Source organism: Lynx canadensis, chromosome A1, assembly GCF_007474595.2.
Source record: "Lynx canadensis isolate LIC74 chromosome A1, mLynCan4.pri.v2, whole genome shotgun sequence".
Lineage (NCBI taxonomy): Eukaryota > Metazoa > Chordata > Mammalia > Carnivora > Felidae > Lynx > Lynx canadensis.
The window spans coordinates 63,106,372-63,116,552 of NC_044303.2; the positions used below are offsets into that span (position 1 = coordinate 63,106,372).

Here is a 10,181-nt window from a genome sequence, read left to right on the forward strand (position 1 = left end):
TTTGTAACACTACTCTCTGAAACATAGTGAATTGTGGTACACTAAATTCACAGTACCCGTTTTTGGGGATTGTGAACCCCTGACATTGCAGCTGCCCAGGACATCTGCCTGGTGAAGCTTCTCGGCAAGTGTGATGCAAGTGATGCTTTACGAGAAGGAGGCAACGCTCCCTTCCAGTCCTTTCCCACTCAGCTTTGTCTCGCAACAGAGCATACCCCGTGCATGGAGTGGCCTGGTGGCTAGGAGAGATATTACAAGATCTTCTCACGCAACTCTATTTGTGTATGTGTGTTACGCGCGCGTGTGTGCGTGCGCGCGCGCACTTAGGATGCCTGCTTTGAGTTAGTCCTTCACATCTAGGTAAATCACTGACAGGAACCTAATCTAGTAAGCTTTTTTGATCTTTTTTTTCCTCCTGTTCCAATCCTGAACTAGTTAGTATATTAGAGACCAGTAAAATGCAAAGTGAAAGAGTAGTCCTAAAGAGTTTCAACAAACAGGGATTGAATATGTTGGTCAAGCACAAAAGAATGGTCTTCTCAGGGAGGACAGAGGAAGCAGCATTACCAGAGTGTGAAGGTGTCAGACTCTAAGGTACTGATTGGGGACTGTTTGCTATAGACAAAGCATAAATCAGGGTACGAAAGGGGAAATTGGGTTTGAGATCATGGAGGATTCTTTAAAGTTTCGTAAGAATTCATTTTGTATTTGGTAGTTATTTGATAGCAATTTAATGGAAAAGCATTAAACTGAAGAATTCGATGTTCACATTTGCATTTTTGAAAGTGAATTCCAATGGCCAGATGATAGAGTATTTTAAAATGCTTTTTTAATATCTAGAGAAAATGTTTCAAGATATCATTAAACCAAGGAACTATAATCCAAAACATTCGTTTTGTTGAATGCTTTAGAAATGTGAGGCTTGCAAATGTTTCATTGCGGGAAACAACAAACATGTAACACTTTTTAAAATGAGGTGTGCTTATCACATTAGGGTGCTGTGCTTAAATCTTGACATGCCTCTGATCTAGGATACATGTAGAGAAATTTTTCCATGGGTGTATTGGATGTGTGCAAAGCTGCTTATTAAAGCATAGCTAAATTTGGATACAAAGTATCCACCAGTCAGGAAATGGATAAATATTTGTGATATGTTCATACACTTGAATCAGGTATAGAAATGTACAGAGAAGAGTTCAAAAATACTGTGGTGTGAAAATTGCTTTGTATAAATTGACAGCATTTATTTAAATTTGTGAAAACACAAAGTGATGAAACAAGGTGTAATAGTATAGTAAAAGTGTGCAACACGTGGTCAATAATTTGGAAAACACCAAATTTATCATGGTGGTTGCCTCTGAGAGGGAATGTAGGAAATAAGCTTTGAGGAAATAAAAAGTGGGGGTGTGGGGCTACAATTTTGTTTCTCCACTTTTTAGAAAATGGAAAAATTTAAACATAGTTATTATGGTGATAAATACATGTCTTTCAATCTCTGTACTTTTCTACAATTGTTTAAACTTTTCAAAAAAATTTTAAGAGAAATTTTTCTTACCTGTAATCCCTTATATGTATACCATGCCCTATATTCATATATTTAATGCCTCATAACCACCTATGATGTAGGTGAGGTAAAGTAGCTATCTTATTATTCATCTACTGAGGCTCAAAGACAAGAGGTGCCTAACCCAAATTTTTCTTGCAATTACTAAGAGGTGAAGCAGAATTTCAATCCCAGTTCTTCTGAGACTCACACCAGTGCCATATAGCTCTCCTGAGTGTCAACATTGTAAAAACTTCTGCACTTATCCAGAATTTGCAAAACAAAACAACAACAAAAAACCACTAGGAAATTTTAGTGTGCTCATCTACTCTCCCTACTCCATATTTTGTTTCTTTTGTTAAGAAAACGCAAGGGACTGGTGCTCTAGAATTTCAGTACTGGCATATGATGTAGTAGATGAAGGCTGTGCCTGACTTTGAATTTCAGCTCTGCCACATTCTAGCTTTGTGGACTTCAGCAACTACACACTTATTTACTCTCTGCTTTAGTCCATCAGTAACGGGGAAACTCATAGTACCGAGATGTAAGGTTGTTAAGAGTGAACTGAATAATCCATGAAGTGCTTAGAGTACCTCCTATTAGAAATATTACAAGTGAGAAAATAGAAAAAAATTTCGGTATGTAAAAACTCCAGGCTGGTAAGGAGAAAGTCTTGGGATTAATTTTTGAGTCAGCTATTATGTTCTCTGTTAGCACAGAGAATTCAGAAGGGGTTGGAGCTTTTTATTCCCATGATTTACTCATGCCATAACTGGAGGCCTGTGTCTCCCCTTCATCCATTTTGCTTAAACCCCACTCCCAAACCCTCTGGCAACCATCACTTTTCTGTATTTATAGGTCAGATTTTGATTTCTATTGATTTTTTTGATTCCTTTTATGAGTGGGATCATGTGGTATCATTTGTCTTCTTCCGTCTAATTTCACTTACCATAATGCCTCTAAGCTCAACCATGTGTCTCAATGGCACAATCTCATCCCTTTTATGGCTGTTAATTATTCCATTATGTCACATTTTCCTTATCCAGTCATCTATTGGTTGACACGAAGGTGCTTACCATGTATTGGCTATTAAAAATACTGCTGCAATAAACATAAGGATGCAAGTTAGCGTTTCTGTTATTGGAGCACACAGTACTTCTGTTTTTTAATGAGGAACCTCCATACTGTTTCCACAGTGACTGCAACCAATCTGCATTCCCACCAACAATGCACCAAGTGTGTTTTCTCCACATCCTTGTCCATACTTTCTTTGTTTTTGATTTTAGCCATTCTGACAGGTGTAAGGTGATAGCTTATTGTGGTTTTGATTGCATATTCTGATGCGAATGATGATGAACCTCATTTTATGTGCCCATTTGCTGTCTGGTATGTCTTTTTTGGAAAAATGTTTATTTAGGTCCTCTGCCCAATTTTTAAATCAGATTGTTTCTTTGGTATCGAGTTCTATAAGTTCTTTATATATTTTATGCATGAATCCCTTATTGATATATCATTGCCAATATCTTCTATCCAGTAGGTTGTCTTTTATTTTGTTGTTTCCTGGACTGTTTTGTGTTTTGTTTTATGTTGATGTCCCACTAGTTTATTTTTATTTTTGTTTCCCTTGTTTAATCCATTTTGAATTTTTGTGTAAGGTGTTAGAAAGTATCCTGCTTCATTCTTTTGCATGTAGCTGTCCAATTTTTTCAACACCATTTATTAAAAAGACTGTCTTTTCCCCATTGTAAATTGTTGCCTTCTTCAACACAGATTGATGGACTATTTAATTGTGAATTTATTTCTGAGGTCTTCATTCTGTTCCATTGATTTTTGTGTCTGTTTTTGTGCCAGTACCACACTGTTTTGATTACTACAGCTTTGTAGTATATCTTGAAATCCAGTATTATGATACCTCCAGCTTTGTTCTTCTTTCTCAGAGTTACTTTGGCTAGTTAGAGTATTCTGTGGCTCTATACAAATTTTAGTATAAATAGCAACACTCAGTGATATTGTAATAGCTATGTAACCAGACAGATGGTAGCTATACTTATGGTGAACATAACATAAGGTATAAACTTGTCAAATCAGTAAGCTGTACATCTAAAATTAATGTAACACTGTTATATTTAAAAATGCTACTGGAATTAACATTGTGTTGTTAGGAGTACATACAATTGTAGAAGATGAGTAGACAGTATGACAAATATTTAATGAAAGTTACCTGTCTGTATCTTTAAGGCATGTGAAAATAATGATCTTGGTTCTCCATTTTGTAGGTTATTCAAGAAAAGGTGTGTGAGAACCTTTAGTTTGGGTTTTCTTAAATCATTACCTGCATGGCCAGAGAGGCCTGATTTTGGTCTTGTCTTGTTTGTATAGCCTAGGTATCAAGATTCTATTTTTTCTCCTTCTCTAATTAAAAAAAAAATAATAAACTGATATTTTTTTTAAAAAAGGAAAACTTTAGCAAAACACACTTTAGTTTGCACAAACACATTTTACTGCAAATCACAAAGAAGAAACTTAAGTGAATGTAAGTTTCATTTTGACTAGTTTTATTGTTAATAAAAAATAAAACTATGTAAAAAGGATAGAAGGCGATAAAGGCTGTTACCCTCCCTCCTCAAAAACAAATATCTCATTAAATCTGCCAGTTGATTTTTTAAAATAGTGCAGCCTATTCTGTAGTATACATCATAGAATGCATCCTAAAGACACACAAAAACGTAATGTCCATTTACCTCCATGCATAAATGTACCTAAAAAAGCTAACTCTAACATGGAAAGCAAAACAAGTTTTGAAACTTAATGTTTCAGAGAACATTCTGTAAAAGGAAATAAGCATGAATTGCTGGTATCAGAGCTCGTCCAAAATTCCTTCATTAGAATTAGCATTAGAAATCCAAATTTGGAGGGGGGAAATCAATGATCTACTTTCAAAGGTGGAGTCAGCAGTTTAAAAAAAGAGGCTGTGCACGTTGTTTTAGTAGTGTCACTTTTATCTCACTCCGATCTTCAAAAGCAGATGACCTTGTTTGGGTTTCAGTAGAAAAATCTCTCATGAATTTACATGGCCATGTTAGCTGTATGGTGTTGATTGCAAAGATATAAAACGAAATAATGCCATAAACCAGCCCTTCAGACACACTGCCTTTTAAGCTATTTGCATAAAGATGGACTGCACATTGTTATGTGCCTGTAGTTAAACTCTCAAATCCAAAAGAATAAAGTACTCTTTGGGTTTTCTAGAGAGCTCTAAAAGTGTAACCTATACAAGAATCTCACAAAGCAACCTTAAGAGAAGCAAAACAGAAAAATATATTAAACTTGTGAGCATTAGCATTTAGCTTGTTGTTTATCACATGCAACCCTAAAGCAAACACTAGTCACCTAAAATAGCCTTTCTCTGCAGAAAATGTCAAAATAAATATCATTGACACTTTGGGTTTGGTAGGAGAAGAATAAGTAAAAATACTGTGATTTCTCAATTCTTCAGGTAGATAATGAAAATAATAAGCTAAGCAATAAAAGTATGAGATATTAGTCCCTTTGGAAAAGAAAAATGTTTCATTGGTGTGACTTTGAGATTTCTTCTGATATCCAAATGTCTTTGTGTTTATGTGTGTGCCATATAAGTTCATATAATTTATACTTCTGTGAATGATTTGTGTTTTAAATATGAATCACTGTTGAGTTAGTATTTTAATTATATTTATGCAATTAGAATTAAATGTGTAATTCTAGTCAAAATTTTTGGATGGCTGAAATATAGCTTTTTCTAGAAAATTAGCGTCCATTTCACTACCAGTATCACAAAACAAATAACCAGGCAAATAGTTCCTGATTTTCTTTTTACAAAATGTTTTGAAATAAGGACTCTTTTACTTCATACTCTTGGAGAATATACTACATCGATTTTCTTTTATTCTGTATCAACTGCAAAGAAAGAATATAAAAGGATGTGCCTCTTTTAACTGGTATGATCAAGGACTGTTAATTTGTTTCTCAGGGATGGTTGAATCTTATTTTTAAATGAGGGACTTGATCTTTGGTAATGGTGTTCAATACTTGATGTTCAGTGACACTGAAAGTTCTTAAGAGGTGTCTTGAAGACGGATCACTCTCAAGACCAGGAAAAACTGAGTTGGTGGCACTTCTTCCCCCTCCCCCAACTTGAGCCAGAGTGGTTATTTTACTTGTTTCTTTAAAACATGTTTCATAATTGGGGCACTTGGGTGGCTCAGTTGGTTAAGCGTCCGACTTCGGCTCAGGTCAGATCTCACGGTTTGTGAGTTCGAGCCCGGCATCGAGTTCTGTGCTGACAGCTTGGAGCCTAGAGCCTGCTTCAAATTGTGTCTCCCTCTGTCTCTGTTCCTCCCCCACTTGTGCTCTATCTCTCAAAAATACATAAAAATATTAAAAAAAAAAACATGTTTTATAATTAGACTAAGTTACCAATAGTAAAAGTATCTATTACCATTTTTCTCCATAGTTGCTAAGATATCTTCAATGGTAAGAATTTTGTAAGTTCTTTTATAATTGACGATTTGTAAGTGAAGTACTAATAATCGTAAAAAGCTAATATATGTAGCACTTTCTAAACATAAGGAACTCTTCCAAAAGGTATAAAGTTAATTCACTTAGATTTCAAAGAAACCTTTTCAAAAATACTTGTATTAATATAGCTCCAAGTAATATGTCTGAAACATTTAATATTCTTATACAAATATTATACAAATCCATTAGAAAACCAAGACCTCCCAAAAATTAACATATACTGTTTGTTAGTGGTCAAATTTAATTTTTAAATTTTGTTTTCGTGTTTGTTTATTTTGAGAACAAGGGAATGTGAGCTGGGAGGGGCAGAGAGAGAGGGAGAGAGAGAATCCAAGCAGGCTGATGCAAGGCTCAGTCTTGTAAACCATGAGAAAATGACCAGAGCCAAAATCAAGAATTGAACACTCAACTGACTGAGCCACCAGATGCCAAATTTATTTATTTTTAAACATTTTTAAATGTTTGTTTATTTTTGAGAGAGAGTGCAAGCAGAGAGGGGCAGAGAGAGAGGGAGACACAGAATCTGAAGCAGGCTCCAGGATCTGAGCTGTCAGCACAGAGCCTGACATGGGGATCTAACTCACAGACTGCAAGATCATGACCTGAGCTGAAGTCAGCCGCTGAACCGACAGAGCCACCTAGGCACTCCTCAGATTTAAATTTAAAAAAAATATTGCCAGATTGAAAATACCAAAAATCAAAATTTGCTAGTACTCCCTTCCACTGAAAGTTGATGAAAAGGAGATTTTCCAGTTTCTGGGGTGAGTAGAAAGTGGTAAGTTCCTGGAAAGTGATTTTGTCAGTAGGTATCAATAGCGTTAAAGATAAAACTTCCAGGAATTTCTCCAAAGGAGGCGATCATATTTAAAACTATTTAAGTACATGGTTGTTTATTACAGCATTAAATGTAATTCCAAACTGATCTGAAAAAAAAATCTAAGCAGAAATTTTAAATAAAATATGGAGTGTTTCTTTTACAAAATACTATAGAAATCGTGTTTACTAATACATTTGTAGCTTTTTTTAGAACAAATTATAGCCTCAAAAAATGAAGACATTTATATATAGTAAGATCTCAATTGCATATAAGCATATATCCACACACATAGATTTAGATGTTAAAAAAGTGACTCTATATTATAAACCACCAGTTAGCTAAAAGCCCACTGCAGATAAATTTGGATTTAACTCCCAATATCATGTCATACGCTAGTTCAGATTACCCCCTCCACATGCATAGCTTCTGAAATTTTTCAAATTCTATACAATTTTCTTTCCCCATCTTTCTGTGTACTCCTGTTCCAGATTTGCTGACACAGCATCTCCTGCATCAAGCTAAACATAAAGACCAATTCTTTCATATCCTTCATCCCCCAACAAAATGACTTGCCTGTAACACTTCATGAGTATTAATTTACTAAAATTTTGAAGGAAGCTAAGGTGTCATCACATACTGGGCAAGAATCTTTCTTCTATTTCCTGCATCCCTACCTCCTCCTAAACCTCCTTTCTGGAATAGCCAGTTTCGCCCCTTCTTCATATGTGATGGTTCTGCTGGCTTGAGACCCCTGATGGTTTGTTTGACCTTATGTGAGTTTTAAAAATTTTTGAGAAAATACAATTGTAGCCTTGACAGCATTCCTGAAGAATACACATTTTTGTTATTATAAATAATAAAGATTTTTTAGTGGCAAATAATGCTTCTAGAAGTAGAAAAAAAGATTGTTTTTCTCTATTGAAAATTCTGATTCAGATAATACAAGTCATCTCCCCATTGGTCTGTATATGGGTTATCTAAGAATGACATCTACAACCTGGGGCTGCATGAACTGTTCTTGCTCTCTGGTTGTGGAGGGGAATTCTTTCTTACCTGCTGTCCACCAACCCTACAGTTCAAACCACTGAGCTGTCCTTGCTACGCCATAGACCCGGTCAGTGTCTGATTCTCTCTCTCTCTCTCTGTATTTTTTTTTTAACTAAGCTCCAGTATTAAGTAACATTCATATACTTAGAAGGATACATTTAAATTGGCAGATTAGAAAAGAGCAATCTTCATCCTACAGTCATTTGTCATCTTCATAGTCCTGTTTGGGTTCCTTCCTTTGGACTCCTGGGAAAAGGTGGGTGACTTTCCATCCAAAGGACTTTTGCACCAAGATGTGAACATATGCTACATAATTGAAATGGATTATTTTAACTGAATTTATTATTGGATTAATATTTTACTCTTCGTGTCTTACCACCTGTATCTACTTGGGATATCAAGTAATGAGGCCATGATAATAGCCCATCTAAGATCTCCCTTTCCTTGTTTTCTGAAGTCAACTTAATATTCAACCTCATCACTTTCTCCAATATTTCACAATTTTAGAAGTATTTTTAAAACATACATGAACCAAATAATGAACTGTGTGCAGTAGTTTACTTTTGTTGGAGTCTCGTAATTTGACTCAAATGGTGAAAGATAACAAGAGAGCTGGAGAACCACTGGCTAGAGACTCCAACCCTGCATACGACCTCACATTTAGAGCCCCGGCTTCTTCACTTCCTTTTTATGCTGGAATACAGAGGAGAACACAGAAGAAGGGGTCTGCATCTTTTATTATTTATGTCAAAAGGTAGCTGGGATGTACCTCTGGTTTTCAGAAAATCCACGTGGGAAAAGGAATATCTAAATGATGAAGAAAATATGTATGTAACAAGAAGTGAAGCAATTCTCACGCAAGTCATAATGAAATCTACCTCAGTAAGGGTATGCTTGGAAATGAGTCGGAAGCTTTGTGCAGTGGCAGTATCGTAGCCAATGAGGTTTATCCGAGGAGCAATTATTGCTAATTGAAAATGAGGCAGAGACCCTCCTTCTACTGTAACTTTGCCCTTCTCACTCTATTTTCAGTAACAAGGATGAAGAGAAGTATAAAAGGAAAAAAGGAAACAACATCCAGAAGGTGGTGTATCACATCAGTTTTTATACTTACAGCTTGTTCCTTTTCCATACATACCCAGACTCTAAGAATAGTTGTTCTGTGCCCTTTTGAAATGTGTAACTCCCTTGTGCTCCCCATCTAGGACCTGGTTTCTCCCTCTAGGCACTCATGCCTCTTTCCACTAATAGGTAGGAGGGAAGAAGACACCCAATTTCAAGTGGAATATGTGTATTGAGTTTGTAAAGTTACTTTTGAGGCAATATCATCCTCAGCATGATACTTAGGACTTTAGAGGTTTGTAATGTAGTTCATTCCCCAGGTATGGTCTGTTTGAAATAGGCCTGTCAAGAATAGAAAGGGAACATAACCATCATGAGAGATGTTTATTTTTCAGAGTTTGAAATTATAGATTTATAAATCAACACGGACAATATGAGACTGCATTATCTTCATTTTAAAGGGGATTACTATCACCTAAATGCTTCATAGTGCAGATTTTCTGGCAAATTTTATTTCAATGGACAATAGTGCTTAGACCAAGAATCCCAGGCTAGAGTAATTGTATCAGTACAATCCAAAAGCCCCACTAATGGTTTTCTGTCTATAATTGCAACTAACCTTTTCTTGTTTGACATTACAAGTGTGTATGATATCAATTGCCAGTGTCCCTGAGGATTTATCTATCTAGAAAGAAAGCACTTTGATTCATAAAACCAATTTGTATTTTAATTACTAACTTGGCAGGATACTTGGTCAAATGCCAGCACCATGGCAAATAAGATCAATAATTTAAACTATCAAGAAGTGTGAAGTTAGGAATTTCTCAACTAACCAATTATTTACTGGTTGCTTCTTTCAGTTTTATTAAAATCATTAATAAAAGTTTAATGGGCATCATGGGCAAAAAATTATTTTCTTGAATATTCTGACATCCATTGATGCCAACATTATGGAGTAGAATTCATGAATTCAATCTAAGAATAAAACAACTCTTGATCATTTGTACTTGCTCTGAGACATAGAATAAGCAAATGGAATTGGTACAGGTAACAGGTTAAAGTTTTTAAATAACTATAAATCCATTTATGCATTCCTTGATCTTCCACTGAGGCACTTTGTGATTCAAAGGAAGTCCAAAAATATCTAACATGTGG

General features: G+C 35.4%; 1 pseudogene; it reads left to right on the top strand.

The window, feature by feature from the left end:
* The first annotated feature begins 8,874 nt into the window (after positions 1-8,874).
* On the top strand, positions 8,875-9,042 carry LOC115526086 (annotated as a pseudogene).
* The last annotated feature ends 1,139 nt before the right edge of the window (positions 9,043-10,181 follow it).